A 23487-nucleotide genomic window follows, 5' to 3' on the forward strand; every position below is an offset into this window, starting at 1 on the left:
CATCCAACATTCCCAAAGCCTCTATAATCCAATATGCAGATGATACCACCATAATGTGTGCAGCCAGCACACTAGATCTCCTCCTCTCCCAAACACAAGAATGCTTTTCCCTAGCCAAAACTTGGATCACCAATCAAAACCTCATTCTTAACACAGGTAAAACAAAAGTACTCCTCTTCAGCCCCCACAGATCTTTACCCCTCTCATATAGCTTTACAATCTCCTTGTATAACAATACCAACATCATCCCTACCAATCACACCAAACTGCTAGGCTTGGAAATTGACATACACATTTCCCAGACCATAGAAAATTCATAAAAAACTTGGTCTACTCTATCGCAACAAACAATTTCTCTCCAACCACTCCAAAATTACAATAGCCAGGAGACACCTACTATCCACTTTATTTTATGCCTCCCCTGTGCTTACCAGTCTCCAAAAAAACTGACCTAAACAAACTTGACAGCGGTTATAATAAGATAGCTAGATTTGCCACAGTTCCACCCCCCTAGCACACCACTGTGAATGCCTCAAAAAACTCAGTTGATTAGTACTCCCACTAATACTTTAATTCAATCAACTATCACTCGCACACAAATGATTACGTCACTCAGGCAACACCCCAACTCTACAACAACTACTTCAGCCCTACACCACTACCAGATCCTTAAGATCTAGCACCCAAAACCCTCTTAAGTTAACCACATTTAACAAAGAGGCAGGTAAATCCATCTACAGCCACTATATCTCTAAAGTCTGGAACTCCCTTCCTGCCCATATAACAAGTAACAACTCCTCAACCCAATTCAAGAAACTATTCAAAACTCACTTCCTGAATAACAGACTATGCTCCTATACTACCCCTGGCTAGTACTTCAGTATTTTTCCTATTATCAACTAGATTCATAGTTTAGCTACAGACGTTTATTGTCCATAAGTTCAGATGTACAGCCTCATCTTAGGCAGGAAGACTAATTGTACATCCAATTTCTCTAGAGGTGTAAGAAATGTGTCTTATGTATGTTGTCAAATGTGCCTTTTTGTAATACTTATTTTCTTATATGTTAACTATAAAATTGTTATCTCTTGGAGCTTTTCTCCCCGGGCCTCCACTGAAAATGGACTTATATCCAGTTTGACTTTCCCGGTTAACAAATATAAAATAAATAAATAAATAATGTTACATAGTACTAAATGCAGTCAATACATCAAAATAACATTTCAAAACAAGTATGATGTCCAGTGTGAAGAACCCTGACAGTTCGACTTGTGTATGTATAAAATGTGTCAATAAGTGGTCAACATGTTGAACACGAGTTCAGTAATTAATTATACCATCAGTAAAAGTGCAGTTCTAGACTGGATACTGGTCTCTGATCCTAGTAAATTTGCAATCTCTGGAACTTATCAAAACTGACTTAGTGACCACCTTCCAGCCTATACTCAGAAATACCACCTACCAACCTAACACTCACCAGATTAAAACATCCTGAAACCTTTCCAAATTCAATAAAGACTACTTCATCAACACTTTGAAAGCCTGTAATTGGTCTGCCCTAAAAACTCTTCTGCTCTACAAGGTAGTCAATACGTTTAATAACTTATTCTTAAATATTCCAAACAGCCACTCCCCACTCTGCAAAAAAAAAAAAAAAAGTGAAAATTAACCATGTGCCATGGCTTATTTCCCAGACAAAAACTACAATGCCTTAACAAAATAAAACCTTGAAAAGAATGACTTAAACTTAAAACTCCCTATAACCTACAACTTTATAGTGAATTGCACAGTCTAGGTAAAAAAATAGTTAACCTAGATAAAGAACAATATTATAGCCATCTACGACTTCAACACAAAAATGAACCCCACAATTTCTGGACATCAGTACATAACCTGTTAAAATTCTTCTCATAATAGCTCTCCACTAGAAATTGCTACCTTATTCAATATCTGCTTCATAGAAAGCATTGCCTCTCTGACTAAAAACTCTTTAACCCACATTCAGTGCTTCTACCAATCCCACAAAAACATCAAATCCTAGTAATTCTGTGAACAACAGGTTAGACCAAAACCAACTTTCTTCGTACACCATACACACTGCCACTTCCTTTACCCCCCCCCCCCCCCCCAGCATCCTCGCATTAACCTGATTTACCCTCTGTATGTATTTCTAGTAACTTATACTTAGGACCAGTCTCCACATCAATGATAATAAACTTCTACTTAAAATCAAACCTTACTCCACTGCAGCTGACAACCTCACACCTGAATACCTAAAGACAGCTGCTGATGCCATAGCATACCCAGTCTCTAGCCTTATCAACAGATCAGTAGTTGAATCCTATGTACCCTCACTATGGAAAAAATTATATATTATCCCTCTGCATAAAGGTGGCATCTCGGCTGATGTCTCTAACTTTTGGACTACTGCAATATTATCACCTGTCTCAAAAAATTTGTGAAAGGTGTATTAAAAAAAAACTCCTCCACTATCTCCTACAAGAATAGCTCTTAACATCCACCCAACATGACTTCAGCCCAATGCACAGTACAACTTCTACCCTCCTATCATTCACTGACACCATACACAAATAATAGGGACTCTTGATAAACTTGTTTCCTCCTTATTAATTGACCTGTCAAAAGCCTTTGATACAGTTTCTCATCTTGAACTCGTGTATGAACTTTTTCAACTTGGACTGTCCCCTTCTTCATTACTGTGGTTCAATCGCTGTTTGACTGATGCCAGTCTGTAAAATGGCAGAATACTTGCTCTCCATAACTGCAAGTCTCCACTGGTGTACACCAAGGCTCTATTCTTGGTCCCCTCATCTTTAATATCTTTATCAATGACCTCTACATGTCAGTAGGTCCAGCTTGTATTATACAATATGCTGATGATTCCACGCTTATATGAATATCTAATAACCTGCCTCATCTTCTCTATATCACTCAAGAAGCATTTTCCTCAGTTGAAAAATGGTTCCATAATGCCCATTTACTACTCAACCCTACAAAAAAAAAAAGATACTGCTATTTTCCCCAAATCACACATGATTGATAAAGCGAAATTCAAAATATTTTCATTACACAAAACTGAAACTGAAGTAGCCTCCCATGTAAAACTTCTTGGAGTGATTATAGATCATAACCTTATATTTGACCTTCAAGTTCAAAATAATATAAAAAAAGACTCACCAAAAGTTAGTAAATCAAGATCTGATGCAGGAAAAAATTTTGATTTTCCCAGTAAGCAAATGCCAAATAAAATAAATAAAATAAAATGTGAGGTGGGTATTTCACAGTCTGTACATCATTTGTTGTCAGCAATGTCCATGCTAGCCCCAACCATAGAAATAACCATAGAATGTTTTAGTTAGTATTGACTCAGATATTCTTAACAGGAAAAATAGGGACTGAGGCTTGCCATGCTGCACATCTGATGGTAAATTTTGCACAGAGGGCTAATGTGACCTGTATTGCCTGGGGTGCAGGGTTTGATTCTCAAAGTCCGCATTTGCCTACTGTATGACTTTGAGCAAGTCACTTAGGCATTGCTCCCAGATAACCTCTGAAAAGTGTCCAGTGTCCCTATCTGGTCAATAAATGGATATTATAGAAATCGTAAGACTGACATGACTGCAATGCTCCTGTTATGCTGTGCAACCATTTACTCCTTTTCACTTTACCCCACAAATCACTCTCTATAACAAAGATGACTAGATAATATAGCCAGCACAACAATATATTTGTCCTTTATCTCCCCCCTGTGCTCTTCCCTCATTAGGCCAATAATAGAGTGTAATGATCCCTTTGATATGTTCCTTTCCAAACACCTGCACCAACTGGAGTGACCACAAAGGTTCCTTACAAAGAAAATTCAGGGTCTTCAAGATAATAAGTCTTACGCGGAGAGACTAAAATCATTGTCACTTTACTCTGTGTTGTACAGACTGCTCAGAGGTGACTTGTGCCTTGCATGTAGAGCAATCTCTGACCGAGCTTTAATGGAAATGCTGCACATTCACAAGTCAAATGACACATGGGTCACTTGTTCAAAGGACCTTAACCTGGTATGTGACATCAACAGAACTTGCTGGAGAGACAGATTTGTCTCACAGAGGTTGCTCCACCTTTGGAACAAGCTTCCTGTTCATGTAAAACAAAGCCCTTCATTGGCCCTATTTAAGCTATTTAAGCTCAGTTTAGATGACTGGATGGGTAACTGGAAATTCACCCGGGGGGGGGGTCCACCTGTACCCCTCTTGGACAGGGGCAATAGGTGCTGATTTTAGTGTCTGCTTGAACCAGACACCCTTGGGAACATGGTTGAACTTGACTAGGCTTGTAAGGTCCCTGGGGCTGTTAGCCTAGTAACCTCCTATGATCCTATTATCCTCTGTCTCTCATATCTTCCCATTGCTAACATTCAATCTGGTCAAATAAATACCTAAATATGAGACACATATTGGCAGAAATGGGTTGTATAACAAATAAACTATTTTATTTTTTTTTTAATTACCCATTGCATGAAGCTTGGAATCTAGCAGCATCAGTGGACATCAATGAGCAGAGGGTAATTATATTCCTCATTCTATTGCAACAATGGAAAAATTCCCATGCATGCACTAAGACTTTGCCATCAGTTGTGCACTAGAGCTTAACACCATTACATGTCAGTAGGCATTTCTGACATAAAAAAACAAATATCGCAGTAAGGTAAGGTGATTACATTCTCTGAAACAGCTTCTATGGCTCAATGTACTAGGAAGTTAAACTTGCATTTCAGTGCACTACCTTCACAGTTCTAATCCACAGAGGGTGAGATGCCTTTGCATGAGGTTGTTTCCAGTCTTTATGTGTACTCCATTATAGTGATCATCTCTTTGCACACATTGTTTTCTGAAAGCTTCAGTGGTAATACCACTGTAAAGTTGTTCCCGTTACACTGTGACTGAGAAATGCATGGGTTTGAATCCCAACATATGAATCAGTTCTGCAGTGACATCCACTGCTGTCATAACCTGAAATATGTAATATTGACATTTGTCCTGTTAAAATCATGTGGCATGCATTAGTAATGCTCTGTTTAGTGAAGTTTACAAGTTACACACTTATGATAAGCACAATTCACATGTACATCACAAACTGACAGATTACCATATAAACTTTTATTCTCCTACAGTGGTGCACAATGGCTGGCATAGAGCAGCAGTGGCAGACATAAGTTGGAAAGAATGATTGGCATTCATAACTCTCAAATGTCCAGATTTTTGCCTTATATTTTTGGTCTGTTTTTCAGAAAATTTGTGTTTTTTGGCAAATCACTGAAGACTGAAGCCACTAAATAATGAAATTTGTTTGAGTTTCTGACTTTGTATCCTTCACAAAATGCATACTAACACAAATCCTGTTCTTTCTACCAAATTTCTAAGTTTATAAGAGCAATATTTAAAATCTGTCCCTCTTTTTGGGCCTTTGCCCCCCCCAATTATTTGAGGCTTTGTCCAGATTTCTTACTCTAAGAGGTTGACGTATGATGGCATTTACCATCCCATGGAAAAACTTTAAAAAAAAAAAAAAACGATGGCTGTGCTAATGATTTGTTGACCATCATGTCATTGATCATAACACTGAGGCATGACAGAGAGAAAGCAATGATAACACAACCACAGGGTGACATAATATGTATTGTAACACCTTCCATGTGTCGTTCTACTGCACTTGTGATGTAGCATTTAAATTAAGTAATGTTGAATGTTTATATCCCGATGGCTTCAGCCTATTGAACACTGGTCATTATGCTTATTCCTTACAGTTGGTAAAAACCCAACTGTATGCTACCTGATAAAAGTTAGTTTGTGGCATGTGTAGATGGTAGGCAAATCAAGAGAGCATGAAGGAGGCAGTCAGCGGTTCAAATCCCTTAATGTGTAATATGTGGCAGTGTAAACAGTGGTCATGATGACTGCAAAGCCACTTCTTTTATTAGTCTTGCCAGGTGTGCATGCTCTAGAACTTACAATTGTCAGTGTAATTTCAATAGGTATGCTATGAATAATCACATTAATCAGGAGTCACTGTTCTGCATGTAACATCAGCAGCAAACAGATGGTAGTAGGATTGCAATGTTTCACACCTTAGATTCACTAGTATGAGAACAGCATAGCAGAGTCATATCATGGTCAAATGGGATCATTGGTAGGGTAATCGATGCCCTTACCCCACAGACATTTTAGTGTCCTATTACTTGGGTATTTCTCCCCCATTACCATGAACACTGTTCAAACCACTCAGTGTACACACTATTTTCTTCTTAACTTTTACAGTGATTACAGATATTTGGATTTAGACATTTATTTCAAATTTTATAACACAAACATTGATAGTATTTGCTAAACAAAACATTACAGTCACAGAATAAAAACAGTCTTTGCATGATCAGTAAACTTGTCTGCCCTTGAAATGGCATTGAAACCCACATTCACAGGAAATGCAGCTGGTCAGTGGCAGATTAAGTTTACCTTTGGGCTTTTTCAAACCATAGACTTCTTGCACACATTTTAGAAGCATGCATAGCTGCATGTGTTCTTTGATTCACCCTCCTAACTGTATTAAATTATATATGGCAGCACCACTTGTTAAAGTGTGTTTTAAATTAGTAGTCTGGAACATTTTTCTAGTGAATGAAGAAACAAAATGTATGAACCAAAAATGACAAAATAACCCATTTCAGAACATTTCAATGATAAAAGGCCATTTAAACTTCATTACAATCCATCAAAGTCGGTCAATATTCACAATCTCTGCAGAAGTAAAAGTCATCTGAATAATTTCACATTTAAGAGATCTATAACCAATCAAGAGGTTGCTGCTAGCAAACAACTCTATCTTTCAGTGTCTCATCTGAAAATTTAGTGCCTGCTGCCTTTGAAAAATAAATTGCTTATTTTACATTAAAAATGGTAAGCTGGCAATAGGGAACAGCTGGTTCATAATTACTAGGTATATCATCCAATGGAAAACACACTAAGGTGTGCAACACCCCCACCCTCCTTAAAGTACACCACACTATCAGCAATCCAGCTCCATGGTGTGGGAATAGAACCCACAGCCTTGTACACCAAAGGCAAGTATACTACCTTTTGTGTTACTAACATTGCTTTCAAACTTTATAGCACAAACACTGATGGCCATTTGCTAAAGAAAACTGTTGCACATTGAAAACACACAGTATGAAAAACAATAAACTTCTCATCCTTGAAACTCACAATTCCTTGAAAATGCACTGAAAATGTTTTTAGCAGTCTGTGAGTTGGTGCAGAGGATTCAGGCTCTTGTCTACTATAACCAAGGTAGAGGGTTTGAGCCTGAGCAGGTTAATTGCGTAACTTGCCATCCCTAACTAGGACATTTCACGCACACAAATCTCAGGAATGCCTTGTTTGAAGAAACCCAAGCAAGTTTAATTCTGCTTGTGGAAAAGAGAAGAAGACTTAGGAATGTTTAAACTGCGTGTGCATTAATGCATGCACAGATGCAGCAGGAATGTAAATGTGTGTGTTTATCAGTGCACCCCCTTCTTAAAGAACAAACTGTTAAAACAGCCAACATGTAAATTTTATTTTTTTATTTAAAAATCAAATGTTGTGGCAGCCCCTGGATCAGTGCCCCCCCCTCCCCCCCCCCAGCCAGCAAGCCCTAGGCAACTGACTAAGTCACCTACATTTTGTTGGCCATACATCGTGCAAATGCAATCCACCCCATTTAGCATCACTGCGCAAAGGATGTAAAATGTAAGATTTGTTTTGGGCACCAAATCAGTGCCATTTTTTTGACATCTTAGAAGGATAAACTTATGGTTGGTGATGGAGAAGGTAATTCTCTATTTAGAGTGCAGAGATGTGGGAGGAGGAGACAATGATCTTTCTGTGACTCCTTCATAAGCATTACATCTGCAGGCTCCTGCAGAGGGGGCTGTAGTGGGTCTCAGTAGAAGACTGAAGCTTGGAATCGGTTGGCAAACGCTATCACCTGTGCAACTGGCATCCCATGCATGGAGGAACAGTGCCATCACCATTATAGTGACATTATGAGCTGAAAGCGTGACCCTCTTGGCCAATGGGAGGATGAAGTTTGGGCCTGGTCACCACTTCCATGCTGTAAGTGTAACATAAATAATCTATCCCTACTACCTGTTATTATATGGCACCCTGCACATTGTTCTTATGGTTTCTCTGTCTGAAAAAAATTAAAAGGAAGTTGGAGATTTCCAGGGAGTGACTGGAGCACCTGGCAGAGTGCCAAGGTACATACAAGTCAATTTTCTGAAACACATCTATGTTTATATAGTAAAAGGTAACAAAAAACATTACCTTTAAAGGCAGCATCTGACATCATTGGCAGTCATTACTATAATTGGTATGATTGTGCAAGACTTCTTCTGTAGCATAAGTAATTAGTGCACAAGTCAAGAAAATGTGAGTTAGGCAGGAGTTTGAACCCAGTGCAGTTTATTTTCTATCAGTGTGTGAAAAGCACTTGATGGCATGCAACAATGGCTTAGGGAACAGGTGTGATGTGAGAAATTCTACTGATGTATGACAGGTGGAAGTTTTTGATCTTCTGAGTACTGTATTCCCTTTAAACATGCATAGTTTATAATTTAATTTTTGTATGTCACATTATGAGATGATTAGCAGACAGCATCATTGCTATTCAAGGCTGAGGACTGGTAACTATCAGTTCACATCCTATAGCAAAAACTGAAGAAAATGCCTTTTGTCACACAAATATATATATATATATATATATATATATATATATATATATATATATATATATATATACACACACACACACACACACACACACACATATGTATATATATATATATATATATATATATATATATATATATATATATATATATATATATATATATATATATAAATGCTGTCACATGAAGAAGCTTAGCCTCAATACACAAAAGAAAGCAATACTGATACAGGCATGAGTACACATTTTTTATTTCAACTATAACATCTTCCATAGTTCAGTGTACTAAATAAATTATGTTGAGGTTTGTGATCCACCAGTTACTGATGTTTGTTTTGCAATGCTCATTTGTCAGTCTGACATAATATTATCACACTCCCTTGGAATATGTGCTTTTTACAACTATTATGTAAGTAGTTGTGTGGAATTGGTTGCTAGTAAACAAGTCAAGAAAACGACAGTCAGGCATAGGTTCATTTCTAGTCTGGTGTAAGCTATATCAGTGTGCAAACCAATTGTTGACATACAATACTGACTTAGTGAACAGGTGTGTTGTGACGCTATCATAAGTATTTTGCTCACTCATAACAATGGCTATATTCTTTCAGACACACACTCACACACACACGCACACACACGCACACACACACACACACACACACACACACACACACACACACACACACACTGTTAACATTCCTTTAGATGTGTTCTTACTGACAAATGTTATATAACTTGTTCTGTTGTGTCATTAGCTAGTGCACAGGTCAAGAGACTATAAGTTAGGCAGGCAGGGGTTCAAATCTTGGTGCTCTAACATGTGGAATGGTAAAAACTTTTATCACCATGTGATAATACTGTTATATAACTGTAAAATATGGTAGCATGATATGCTCATCTTATAGATTCCATGCCTCACTATAATAATGCAATGATTTGTACACTGGATGGTGGCTTTCACTCCCCACCTGTGTTATGTCATTTCTGTATGTTCCTTTTATAGACTGCAGCATTATTTTTAACTTTACATGTTTATGTGTTTTCACACCTGTCGAGAACACCTTCTTCTGTGGCATATCTTATTCAAGCCCATGAACTTGCAATTTCAGTGTAAAAGGTCAGGAGTTCAGACATGGTTATATGCATTTTTTTTACTTTGATATCACTTATCCCATTCTCCGGAAATGTATTTTGTAGCCACCTTTTTCATGATGACTCAGTTAGCATGCCTTGCTAATAACCCTGTTCTGGTGATTATATTCTTCAACAAAGTCAGGAGTTCAAACACAAGTATGTGTATTTTGTTTATCCTGATATCTACTCTTCCATTTCTTAGACATATGTTATTCCAAACACCATTACTCCCACTGTTTCTGTCACATGACTTACTAATACAGCAGACTAGAGCATATTGCTGACATAGGCAGGGGTTCAGTCTCACCCCTGGCTGTTTCTTTTTTAATGCTGCTATCTATTACATTCCCCCTGACTGTAAACTATCCTATCAAGAATGTGTATATTATGTGGGAAATGCTGGCATTGTCTAACATAATTCATTTATCTGGAATCTTCTGCTAGTGTTGAGATGACTAAATGGAGAATATGTAGTCTTAGTGGCTATAATGACTTATTTCACTGATATTTATGCACAGGTGTAAAATGTGCTGTAGGAGACTTCCAGCATAACTGCTTCATGGGTTACCCTTATTAAGGTGGTTGTAGTGTGGAAGTTCTGGGTTTGATTCCTTTGTGATCTGTTACTTGCTGTTTTTTCATTGCAATCCACCAGCACATGATACATTTCACAGGTATGTGTTTTTATGACTCCTGGCAGTGTCTCACCTTTACAGTACAACATGGACATACTGAGATGTGGACTGATTTGCTGTGCTAACACACCTCAGGAGATACAGCATTTATTTATTTATTATGTATTGGCATTTGTTTACCGGGAAAGTCCACTGGGCTCAGAAGCCCATTTTTGGTGGAGGCCCATGGAGAAAAGCTCCATACAGTTAGTAAGTTACATTTCCAGACAAGAAGTTATATAATATTTGAAAAATAAGAAGATAATGTTACAGAGCAAATTCATAGACAGTAAGTTTCATGGTTGTTACAAATACAGGAATAACAAAAAAACAAGAGAATATTAAAGAGCAATTTCATAGAATAATAAGTTCAACAGTTGTTACAAATAAAGGAAGTTAAAATAGTAAATACATTACTTTTTTTGTGGGAAATGAAAGCACAACATGTAGAGTGAGGAATGAAAAGAAATAGCAGGTTTGAATTTTAGAAGGGAGAGGAGACAAGATGGGAGAGTTAGAGTGAGGGAAGGGGGATGGATGGAGCAGTGGAGAGGCTTAAGAGTAAGGGAAGAGAGAGTGAAGATAGAAATTTGTGGAGCTTAAGGGTAAGTAATATGATGGGAGAATTAGAATAGGCTAGAGTCAGTGGTTGAGTATATGTTTTGCAATGTTAGAGTAGGCTGGAGTCAGTGGAAGAGTATAACTAGGTGAATTAGGTGATGGCGTAGTAAATAGCGGAATAGTTGCATGTCCATTTGGATAGAAAATTAAGGTGTAATTCCCTTTTAAAAGTAGAAAGATATTGTTGTGAGCAGATAGAAGGAGGGAGGTTATTTCAGACTTTGGCAATTTTCAATGAGTACTATAATTGTCCTACAGGTAGCTTAGGCTTATAGACTTAGAGGAGGTATTGGTGTTCGGATGGTAGGGTTATAGAGGATAACTAAGGAGTTTAGAGCAGGGCAGTCTTGAGGCCTGTATATTAGTTTAGGAGTACCTGTAAGCTGCAGGAAAAGTAGGTGCAGGGGAAGTTCCAGTCATTGCTGTTGTGATTATTGGTGGCAAATCTTGCAATCTTGTTATAGCAGGATTCTAGTTTTGTTAGTAAAGATTACTGTAGATTTAATAGTAAGGGGGGCACCATAGGTTAGTGAGGGTAGAAGGTAAGAAGAGGCTAAAGTTTGTTTGGTTGGAAGGGAGAGGAATTTATTATGCCGGTAGAGTAACCCAAGTTTTTTGTAGGTTTTACATATACAGTTCTGAATGTGAAGATCAAATTTGAGGTTTTCATCGATTATTACCCCCAGTAATTTGGTATGGGTGACTAACTCGATTTTGGTGGAGTCAAGTGAGAGGATTTCAAAGTTGTCAGTGTTGATGGGGATATTTTTCTTAGGAGAAAATATACATTTGGGTTTTTTTGGATTTAAGGAGAGATGGTTTTTGTGAAGCCATTTTTCTACAGTGAAGAATCCTGCTTGTGTGGATTTCTGTAGGGTATCAGAGTTCTGAGCAGAGCAGACTATGGTAGAATCATCTGCATACTGGATTAGGGAGCTGTGTTGAATCATTTGGTTTAGGTTGTTAATGAAAATATTAAACAGAAGAGGCCCTAGGACAGAGCATTGAGGTACTTCTGTTGGGTTGTGCAGATATGAGGAGATGGAGTTCTGCCATTTGACACTATGCTATCAGTTTGAGAGGTAGCTTTTGAACCAGTTAACAGATTGCGGTGATAGGCCTATAGCAGATAGCTGGGTGAGGAGGATAAGGTGGGAGATGGTGTTGAATGATTTTGATAAGTCCAAAAAAATGTTTGACACTATGTTACCTGAATCACAGGCCTTGTTGATTATATCAAGGAAGGAGATAAATGCAGTGGATGTGCTATGGCCAGGGTGAAACCTAGGTTGTGTGGTGGAGAGGATATTGTTTTTCGGTAGGTAGGCTAATAGTTGTTTGTGTATACATTTTTCAAGAATTTTGGAGATAGAGGAAAGAATAGCAATGGGATGAAAGTTAGAAATATCAGTGGATGGGCCTCCTTTGTGGAGTGGTAAGATGATGGCTTTTTCCATAGACTGGGGACATAAGATTCCTGGAGTGATCTATTTATCAGGATGCTGATAGGGTATGCCACCGAATCGCCAACAAGTTTTAGAAATTTGGCAGTAATTTTAGCTGCAGAATTTGAGCATGGTTTTAGCTTTAGCAATAGTTTTTTTTTGATAAAAGAGGTGTGCATGGCTAACACCTCCCACTGTTATAAGGGATGGTGTGTGTCGCTGCAACACATTACTGTATTACTTTTATATCCCACATCTCCTGTATATACTTCAAAGTGTGTTGAAATGGCCACACTGTCTCACAGTTTTTTATGTTGTACCTTTTCATATAATGTTTTGGTATACAGCTTACTGTGTACCTTAATGTGCAGCCTCTCTATGACTTCTGCTAGTGACAGCTACTCTAGCCTAGTGTCTGTGCTGCTTGTCTTTTTATTGCAAATATATTTTTTTGTATGTTCCTGTTGATGTTGGGTACTTAATCATCAAACAACTGTGCATGAGTAATTGCTTCAGCTAATGTGGTTTCTCGTGTATATTCCCTTGTTTACCTCCTGTATTTAGATGTGACTATGAGGTAGCTTACCACTGTATGGCCACAAGCCTGTGCTGCAGCAGTAAAGGGGGGGGTCCCCATCATGATAACTGGCTTGGCCACATGCCTATGTGATTAACAATGATGCTTATCATACTAAGAAGGTAAATATTGTTGGCTTGACCAAGATGCAGCTGCACTGTTAATTAATTCCTGGGAATTTCTAATTTCTAATAATAATAGTACTGATTTTTTTTGTGGTTATGGTAGATGCAATGTTTCTTTAATAATATTCATACTGATTTTCAATGGCTGAGATAGATGCAATGTTTAATTTCCAATGATAATTGTACTGATTTTTTATTGGCTGAGGCTGATACGATATTTTCTAAAAATACTTGTACTAATTTTCTAATGGCTGAGGTAGACACAGATACATTATTGTTAAGTATTATCACTGCTGTTGTGTTTCACTAGCCAATTCAGACTTCTGAGGTTGTACAACCTGCACAACCACAGTATAATATTTTCTACATGTTGCATTTATATAAAAGTAAGTGAACACTAACCTTATAACTACACCTCTAAGATAACTTTCATACGTCAAAATGAAAGACACACTGGGTGTGATGTGACACATGCATTTCTGGCATCTAATGTGTTGAGTGCTGAGTGGGGATCAACAATTGACCTCCCTAGCCTGTTAGTAGAGGATATGAGAGAAGCCCTTTATATAATAGTTGGCACCATCTGTCAAGTACTGAGAGGTTTTCGTTTTGTTAGCTATTGTGGTGACTGCTCCTGGGTTGGTCAGTCCAAACAAATTATGTTTACTACAACAAATCAAAATACAGTGTGAACATTTTTGAATGTTAGTCAGTCATCACATGTTAAAAAAATGATCTTAGCAACTAGAATAAAACTTCCTTATTCGGTATCCAGAGTAGGAATTGAGATTAAACTAATACTTTCTAGTAGCACATATGGACTCTTTATAACTCATTTATTTTATTTTATTTTATTTATTTATTTTTTTTGACTGGGGTAATCCCAATAGGCCAGAGGTCATATTCAGGGAAGACCCACTGTGTTATTCATACTGACTAGAACAAATTTGGCGAGGGGACATTATGACTGCATGTAGAGGTATGAGTGGCAACCTATTTCTGTCACCAATGAATACAACCATTACAAGAGAAGTACATTAAGCTATTTAGGAAAATAGAAGAGGAGTAATTTTACCAATCTCATTTGTTTATGCTGATGATTTAGTTTTAATAACAAAAGTAAAGTTTGGATGAGGAACTCAATTGTATGTATACAAAAGAATTTAGGTTTAGTTGGTTTATAAATGAGCAAAGCTAAGTGCAAAGATTTGAAATGGAGGGATGTATTTAATCAAACAAATGTTAAAGTTTAAGAAGTGAGATTTAGTAAAAGGATATGATGTTATCTAGAAGGGATGGCCTTTTGGTTAGTTAACAGGACTTAGTGAATGCCTGGAAGGCATTTAAATTGAGTTATAGAAAAAAAGGTTTATTTGATTATTTCTTTAATTATGAAAAACTTTCTTATTTTGCTAGTGCATTTATGCTTCCATCTCAAAAAGAAAATCTGTTGTTGAGATTAGTTTTTAGTTGTATTTGGGTTATTCATCTCTGCCCAGCCCAAACATGTTTTCAAGTTATCTAGTTTGATGTTTTTATATAACTCTAAAGAGAAGGGGGGTTAGGATTGCTTAACCTGATGGTTTTCCTTTCATTTCTACATTTATTATAAGTCTGATGAAAAATTAAGTTTGACCATTCTTCTTTGGTAGGTAAATTGTTATGAAGAAATATACAAGTAATTGTGAAGAAGCTAAGAGGAAAAGGTTTGCCACACAGTGTGACATAAAATATATATTCAGAAAATATTTCCTGGAGATTAAATATAGATTAGTCACCAGCAAACAGAAGGACATGGTATACATTTATAATGGAAGTATATTATGTTATTGATCTATGGCAGGATTTATTTCTAGAGTCTGAACATGTTATAAGACTTAGTCAGAAATCTTTGAAAGTGCACACAAATGGGCACATTTTATATGGCATCTGCATTTAAATAAAATACCTGTTAAAACATTACTGTTGTATAGAAGTCCAGATGAAAAGAAGTGTACTTTGTGTAATAATGACAAGTCAGTATCTTACGTGTGGCATGCATGCATATAGTTAAGTTTTTCATATTTTAATACTGTTAAAGTGGATATGATTTTTTATGGCTTATATGATAAAGTACTTCTTTAAAATGTAGATCATGTGGAGAAAATATTTGTTTCATGCTTATGATTTATTTGGAAAGGTAGTATTGAGGGAAAATGTATTTTATAAGATGTGGAATATGCACTAAATTTTAAAAAAGATTATAGTTGTGGCACAAACGGTGGAAAGATGAATATGTACTTTCAGTTTACAATCATTTACTTTTTTATATTTGCATGTATATGTATATACAGAGTTTCATTTTACTTTATTATGTATATTTGTTTAATTATAATAAAATACCCCTACCCTTTCCAATACGTGCTGTGGGATTTCTTACATCCACTTCAGCTACTACTAACTTGGGCAAATGGGGTATTAGTTTAATATCTTATCCGAAGGGCAGTGAATTTAGGAGTAGAATAGCTCCTTTATGCTGCACTGTAATAAGAATACTGGAAAATGAACTCAAGCACCTGTGAGAGGAATCAAACCCATAGCCTCTTCTTCTTTCAGCATCAAAGATAATTGCAATATCTACTGAGTCCCTTACAATATTCAATTATGCCTAATACTTCAGTATTTGTGGGCTTAGGGACTGACAGCCATTTCATTTTATGTGTCGTTGCAAGGCATATCAATTCAGTGTTACATATCTTACAAAACAGACCTAAATGCATAGTTATAACATGTCATACAAATAGAACAGCATGTTACTAGATGTTCCTATTACCTAACATGTTCAGGAATAACTTCAACTAGTTTCAGTTTTGATGACATCGTCTCACATTAAAACATTTAAGGGGAAAACTGGCAAGCTAGTGCTGAATGTAAAGTAACATCCGACTAATGAGTTAGATCTTTTTCAGACGACAGAGGTATTAGGAGCACGTGGCTCAGGTTTATGTTCTATACAGGTGTATTAGAATGCATGACTTGTAAAGCCTTAAAGCTCATTGAGCAATGATCTTCCTCCTCGTAGTTATTGTGGTACCCTAATCTAGGTTAGAATGTATTTATTTATTTATGTATTTATTTATTTTATTATACATGCCCAGGTAGTGGACTGATCCAGCCATAGCTCAGGGGATACAGGGAAAGGTGAAAAATATATTTTACATTTATACAATGATTTAAGAATAACTGGGTACACAAAAAGCATGCACATTTTGTATTTACACAATGAGCTGAGAAGAAGTAAATGTGCAAAATAATATATATATATATATATATATATATATATATATATATATATATATATATATAGTCTGACAGTGAATTAAGAAATCTGTACAGTATACTGATCTTAATGTAGTAAAAGTCTACAATCTTATGCATCCGGAAGGATGCAATATGGACGTTAGTGATGTGCTTTTAAACTATGAGATTCATTAATATGAAAATTAAGCAAGTGTAGCAAATGCACTTACCGGATTATTATGTGCATGTTTAGAAGTATGGAGATATGCAAAGAGTGCAGTATAAGGTTAGTGAAAGTTGTGGGACAAAGTTATGAGGGAGTAAAAAGGAAGGTTAAGAGTTAAAGTATGTCACTGTATTTACTTAGGACCATACAATGAAGGAGTAAAGAATGAAGACGTTAGTTGGGGTAAATAACGTTATAGGTGACGTCTGAAGAGCATGCAAGCTGCTCTTTTATCTAAAAATGAATTTGGTGTAAAGTATATTGCAAACATCTGCAGAGAGGGAGTCCCACAATTTTGGTTTCACCAAAAAGAAGGCATTGTCAGTAACTGCTAGTGCGTTTGATGACCTAGCAAGAAATGGAACTCTGAAGGTAGAGTTGGTAAGGCATACTTTTAATGGCCAATCTATGACAAAAGGGAAGTGTAGAGATTTAGATGCAAGGCAAACAAGTAGTGGGTCAGCTTGTCTTTTTACAGGTTGGCAGTTAGCATGCTGTCAACATAGGGGACAATACTAGGCAACCATAAGAGACCAAGCCATATACACCTTTAAGCAGACACTCTTAAAAGTTTTGCCATCCTTTATGAATGCTTAATATCACAATATCACCTGACCTATTACACTCCATTGCTCTCTCTATAACCACTCCCTCACACACCCACACTAACCAGCTTTCCTCCCTCTAGTGTCCTCTTCTCATACCTACACTATCCCTTACTCCACTCATATTAACCTTACATATTTTCCCTCCCACAATTACCCAGACACATTACTACCTCCTGCACACAGAACACTACTAAACTTACTTTCTATAACTTACAAACTACTTACTATCATCCACATCCCTTACCTTTCAGACCCATCTTTACAATGCTCCTAAAACCTATATCTTTCTTTACTCTTCTAACACTACTCCTCAGTATGGTCTACATTCACTACCTCACTCAGCCCACACTTTTTAACCATTCACAAGCCTTCCACACAACAATACATCTTAACTCACCTCCTTTACAAACTTACACCACAATATCTCCACATATTTATCCTATAGAAAACCATCTTTTCTTCACTTATAAGATTCTCAACACTCTATTTAACCTTAACACCATAGTTGATAACAAACCCCTTACTCAAATAATAAAGACCAACATAACCTTTAAGCAGTCCAAATACCTCTTTTATCTAACTCTTTATCCAACTACCTCACTACTTTCAGGAGATATCCACCCTAACCCTGGCCCCTCCATCTCTACCAATGTAGATAAATCCATACTATTCACCTCTCTAAACTCCCAAAGCATAGTTAACAAAGTACCTAACCTTCATGCTTGGCTTACACATAATAAACCTGACATATTATCTATCTCTGAAACTTGGTTAAAACCTCATATAAAGGATCAGGAGATTATACCACCAAATTACTCAATTATCAGAAAAGACAGACCCCAAAAAAAAGGAGGTGGGGTTGCCTTACTATACTCAGCCTCCTTGTCAGTCACCCCTTACAACAAACCCATCCCCATTTTTAACAATGCTGAACTACTCCTGTCACTACTCCAAGTCAATAAATTCAAGCAAATATGTATAGCCTCCCTTTACATTCCCCCTGGTGACAATATTACCACTCTTGAGAATATTCTTTGCTGGCTCTCCACCAACATTAACAATGAAATCATAATTTTGGGTGACACCAATATCAATTGGTCTTCCATTCACTCTCCCTCAAGCCCTCTCAATATCAACCTTTATAGCTTCTCACAACTAATCAATGACATTACTCGCCCCTCTAAAACTCTCCCTAAAGGTAGTATTCTAGATTGGATTCTAGTCTCCCACCCTCATTACTTCCCTGTTAGTGGTACCCTTCCACACTCCCTTAGTGACCACCTTCCTATCTTCACTTATCGACTACAAGCGCCTATACATAGAACTCACAATTACATTACTACCCGCAATCATAAAAACTTCAACCCAGTAGCTTTCTCTGACTCTCTTAAATTAGTTGACTGGAACATCCTGCATGCTTTACCTCTAGATAATGCCGTGGCCTATTTCAACACAACCTTCCTGAACCTTCTAGACTACCATGCTCCCATCAGGACCAAAATAATAAAACTAAAAACCACCCCCTGGCTAACCAAAGACACGCTAACAGCCATGCGCCATAGAGATAAGGCCTGGAGACTTTTCCATAAAAACAAAACCCCACTCACCCATAATGAATTTAAAACACTTAGAAACAGAGTAAAAAGGCGTGTTATTAAAGATCGACAAAACTACTTTTCCATACTCCAAAATACTAATAAGACAAATCCTCAAAAATTCTGGAAAGGAATCTCTACCCTTATCAATCCTGGCAAAACAGCCATCCCTTGCCCAGACCCCAACGCTTCAGACATTGATTTGGCTACACAATTTAACTCTTTTTTCATAAATTCTATTTCCAAGCTAACTTCTTCATTCTCTGACACAATTACATCCCCAATCTCACCCCAATCCTCTCATACCCCTCCCTCCACTCCTATTACCTCTCTCTTTCCCTCCACAGAATCACCACCCTCCAATACATCACCCCCCCTTTCTCCTACTTTCTCACTAAAACCTATCCCCACATCTACCATAAAGAAGCTGATCCAGAAACTAAAGCCTTGCTCTAATGCCCCAGACAATATTCCTTCATATTTTCTTAGCATAGCAGCTGAAACCATTGCCTATCCCATTAGTATACTAATAAACCGCTCAATCCAAGAAAGCAAAGTACCCCAAATCTGGAAAAAGGCCTTTATCATACCTCTGCACAAAGGTGGCAATAATAATGATACTACAAACTTCCGTCTCATAGCTATTCTGTCTCCCATATCAAAACTCCTTGAAAAGTGTATCCATTTGCAGCTCCTTCCCTATCTCTTAGACAATCATCTGCTGACTCCAACCCAGCATGGCTTCAGACCTGGCCATAGTACTATGACAGCCCTCCTCTCCTTCTTAGAAACCATAAACAAGGCTAGGGACTCTGGACATATTGTTTCTACCCTACTACTGGACCTCTCAAAAGCCTTTGACACTATCTCCCATAAACTACTCCTTAATAAACTCTCCCAACTTAACTTATGTTCCTCCTCATTAAACTGGTTCTCTAGCTACTTATCTAATAGATCTCAAGCTGTGAAATGGAAAAAAGCCACTTCCTCATTCCTAAGTACTCCAACTGGGGTTCCCCAAGGCTCCATATTGGGTCCTCTACTATTTAACATCTTCATAAATGATTTTCATAATTCTGTACCATTCTCAAATATTATTCAATATGCAGACGATTCAACCATTATCTGCTCTGCCACATCCATTCCAGTACTCCAAAACTCACACAATATGCATTCTCTTTCACTTAACAATGAATAAAAACAAACCATCTATCATTAAATACCTCTAAAACCAAATTAATGGTTTTACTCCTCTAAACACATCTCTGCCAACACAAATTCCTTCTTAATCACCAGTAACAACAACACATCCTTGGAATTGGTGCCAGAGACTAAGTTACTTGGGGTTCAAATAGATAATCAGCTGAAATTCCATTCCCACATACAACTTAATATCAAAAAGACTCATCAAAAACTAGGTATGCTCTACCGACAAAATCATTTCCTTACACCCACTACTAAAAGAACTCTCTCTTCCTCATTCCTTGTTCCCTCTCTTCTGTATGGTGCCCCACTCCTGTCTAACTTACAATCTTCCCTCAAAACACAACTCTCCTCATGCTACAATAAAATAGCCAAATTCGCTAGTGGCCACAAAGCATCTACTCACCATTGCTTATCTCTCCACAAACTAACATGGTTAGAACTACACAACCAACTAATATATTCTCAACTCACTCTTGCCCACAAGCTCATCCTTAAACCCTTGCTATGTCCATCTCTTTCCAATACCTTTAAAATGCACCTTCCTAACAGACAACTCAGAACCAATAACCAGAACTTACTTGAACTACACATACCACTACGCCCCCCAGGTAAAAAACTTCTATCTTATAGTTTAGCACGTCTCTGGAACTCCCTACCTCCAGCTATTCGTACCACCTTCAACCACTTTACATTCAAAAAATATCTTTACTCTCATCTACTAACGCAGTGGGAATGCTCCTGTACCCACCCTTCATAATTTCAATGCTCTTCCTTCCACCCTCATATTTTCAAAACTACCTTATTTTCTTCCTCCTCCTGATAATAAGTTCCTTTGCATCTCGTAAAGAAACATTGATTCTATATCCTCAAACAGTAATTCTGTAAAATTCTACAATTACTGCAATATGACTCACTTTATAGTATGTACCATCTACAAACTGTAATTTGTACAATTCTGTAAATACTGCATTTTAACTCTGTACAAAATGCAAACTGAATCACTTCTATAGAAAGTACCATCTGTAACAGTCAACACCAGTGTTATGCTCTAACAGTGTAATTGTATTGTATTGATAACTTGATTGCTCTAACAGTGTAATTGTATTGTATTGATAACTTGATTGCTAATCTTTTATTATATTTGTATAACTATATAACCTTGTTAATGGAGCTTTTCTCCCCAGGACTCCATTGAAAACGGGTTCATCTTGGCCCAATGGACTATCCTGGTAAACCAACTGCAAATAAATAAATAAATAATATAAATAAATTAATAGTGGCTGCCACTCAAACCAAGCAGGGCCACATGTGATAACCTTGGTGTAAATTTGTGTCAAAACGTCAACCCAGAAAAGGCACACAGAACTCAAACAGCTAACTTACATGCATAGCCAAAGTACAGAATAAGCCACCAAATGAATCAGTGCAACTCAAAGGTGACCACTGGAACCACAGAAATGTAATCCAACAAAGTTTATTAACCATCTCATGTGCAATTATACCAGTTTTGATGCTTATAGTATCTCCCTCAATAACAATTGAATTCAAAATCATTTCCCTACTTTAAATAGCACAATAACTTGATACCAAAATTATGTTATTGGGTGCATATGTATTCTTTAAACCAGCATATAAAAGAACATGAATGAGCATTTATTTTTAATTACATATTAAGATCTCTAGAATCTTTTTTCATTGTAATTCATATAAAAATAACATATCAAGTTAAAATAAAACATTATCACAAAGTAAATATCACCCAGAAAATGTCTTGCGATCTAAAACCTGATGCACTACGTAATCTTTAACCCATGTTAAAACTTATATAAAATGGCTGCATAAAAATATTTTCTCTATACACCTTAATTTTATATATATATATATATATATATATATATATATATATATATATATATATTTATATATAGAATAGATTTCTATGTAATTTTCATCATAGCTGTCAATCTCTCAGTACAAGAAATCTGGACAAAGCCAGAAAGAATGGGGTGGCAAAGGTTCAAAAATAGGGACAGAATTTAAAAATTGCTCCTACAAACTTAGAAAGTTTCTAGAATAACAGGTTTTGCATTATTATATATTTTCTGAAAGATTTGAAGTCTGAAACTCAAATGTCTGTCATTATTTAGTATTATAAGTGCATCTTCTGTGTGGAGACATGCGTGAATGGGCGTACCTTCGTTGAAGGTTGTGCATCAGGGCCGGCAACTCGGCACGTAAAAATCTACTGCCAATCATTAGCGGATCGGAGTTCCACTGTGGCGATCCCTAACCGGGAAAAGCTGAAAGACACAACTTAGTGGCTTCAATTCTCAATGATTTGCCAGAAAATCACAAATTTTGAGGAACAAACCAAAAATAAGAGGCAAAAATCTGGACATTTTGCAAAAATCTTTACAGTGGAGAGGTATGATCCTTATCTATTATTAAAAAAATGATTCTTTTCAATTAGCATAATGGGGTTCACTGAAAGCTCTCTGATGACCTCTAGTAGTTGAGCTGAAAATGTCACCTAAAGCCCTAATATATAAAAAATGTCATTATTATCTGGTTTGCGCAATGTTCCTAAATGAATTATCCATTTTTGTTCTTTAATAAGCAATACTTATTTCCAAACTCTTCTCTTTTGGATTTTATCATTGCCTATAAACATAAAAGAGAGCATTGTATGTTACAAAGTATGCTTATATAAAGCATTTCTTATAACATATGTCACTCATGCATTTTGAGATTCAATGTTTAAGCATAATGGTGTTTTTTTTCCTACTTAGAATGCTTTACAAGAGTACAACACTAAATAAACTATTCCTGGTGATTTACAGTTAATTTTATAAATTTTAGTTTTATTAATCATAGTGAATTCTTTATTCTTAATTATGTACTTGCACAAAGAACAACAACCACAAGCCATATGACCACATATGATGGTACCATCCAAGGTAATTTTATTACAATTTACAATCAAAATATTGAAAATCAGTTTAATGTCCAGCTCCTGTTTGAACATGGTAGGAGTGACAACTGGTATGTCAACAGTCAAGTGAATGACAGTTAAGAAGATCGTCAGCAGGGCAGAGAAATGCAGCATGTCTGTAAGCGGCAACTATCGACATTAACATTGAAAATGGACTGTTGATGGTATGGGTCGATTATCTGACCTCATTAATATTCATGAGATGATGAAATGTGTTGAGGATATCA

This window comes from Protopterus annectens, chromosome 11.part0 (assembly GCF_019279795.1).
Source record: "Protopterus annectens isolate FY-2018-M chromosome 11.part0, PAN1.0, whole genome shotgun sequence".
NCBI classification, from domain to species: domain Eukaryota; kingdom Metazoa; phylum Chordata; order Ceratodontiformes; family Protopteridae; genus Protopterus; species Protopterus annectens.